The sequence below is a fragment of the Acanthisitta chloris genome, unplaced genomic scaffold, assembly GCF_000695815.1.
Source record: "Acanthisitta chloris isolate BGI_N310 unplaced genomic scaffold, ASM69581v1 scaffold4264, whole genome shotgun sequence".
NCBI lineage: Eukaryota > Metazoa > Chordata > Aves > Passeriformes > Acanthisittidae > Acanthisitta > Acanthisitta chloris.
In genome coordinates, this window is record NW_008670839.1 from 15,487 (window position 1) to 16,995 (window position 1,509).

A 1,509-nucleotide genomic window follows, 5' to 3' on the forward strand; every position below is an offset into this window, starting at 1 on the left:
AAAGGAGTGGTCAAGCATTATAAATTAATACACTTAGTTTATCGTATAATTTCTGCTAAAAATAATTAAATAATCACTTAAGCGAAGATATACAAACACAAATTTGTTATGAACAAATACTCTGCAACCCGAATGGCTTCTTCAAATGACTGCAGGACAGAAGACACATTTGCTTTGACACAAGCTTGTCAAACATCACATAGAATTTCATAAGCCAAACAAGGATTAGGCTTCCCTTTCCTAAAACATTATTAAACCACTATGGGTTGGATATAACATTAGCTAGAAAACTTACTTCATATAGTTGCTATCTTTTGGTTTTTATCAAAATGGAAGGATGAACTATTCAGTAGGATATAGTGATAGGACAAGGGATAATGGATATAAACTGAGAGATGGTAGGTTTAGCTATTAGGAACAAATTCTTTACTGGGAGGGTGGAGAGGCACTGGAGCAGACTTCCTAGAGAAGCTGTGAACACCCCATCCCTGGAAGTGTTCAAGGCCAGTTTGGATGGGACTCTGAGCAAACTGGTCTAGTATAATGTGTCCTTGTCCATGGCAGTGGGGTTGGAATGATCTTTAAGATCCACCTTCCAACACAAGCCATTCTATGATTCTGTGATATGTCCTGGATTCAGCACTATTCAATAACCTTATTTACCATCTGGGCAACTGAACAGAAAATACATGCTATTAAATTTGTGGATAAAAAGAGACTGAGAAAAAAGAGACTGCCTTGGGGAGAGAATTGAAATACAAAATGAGCTACTATGGACAGCTCTGGAAATAAAGGACAGAATTGAACAGGGTTATGCAGAAGGTATTTATTTAAGGATATTGAATTTTACAAATGCCTAGGGAAATAATCCATTAGAAATATTTTCTTAGAAACTCAAGAGAGATCACAAGCTGGAAAGCAGTTAGGAACATCTTAATGTTAAAAAGAGTGTATGTATTAGAATATGGCATGCAGGACACAAGAAACAGTCCTTACTCTCTGGACCCCACTGATTAAAACCTTGTTCTAATACTGTGCCCAGCTTTGGAAACTGCACTTTAATTAAAACAATACAAGGGATAGTTCAGAGAATAAAATGATAAATGGCTTCCGTAAGAGGAAGCAAAAAAATTGCTTTTCATGTTCATGCCTAGTGATTCCTGAAGACACAGGCTTGAAAAGTTCCTGTTAGACAGGCCAGAAATATTCATGTTAGATACTAGGAAAATTTTGTTAATAATATGGCTCTAGACAATGCCTGGGAAATTGGCTTGGAATAACTGATTACAATATCGGCCAAGACAATGTTGTTACTTTTTTTTCAACTGTTTCTCTAAAATGTTCTGAGTAGTGAAACAAGGCAATAGCCATCAGGGAAAAAATGTTTATCTTCATAACATGTTCTCATGCATACACCAGCCTGGGCAGTACTATTGGAGGGCTACACCTTCTTTAATTGTCCTAGCTATTCCTCACTTGAGGACACAAGTGGAAATCTACTAAGGCTGA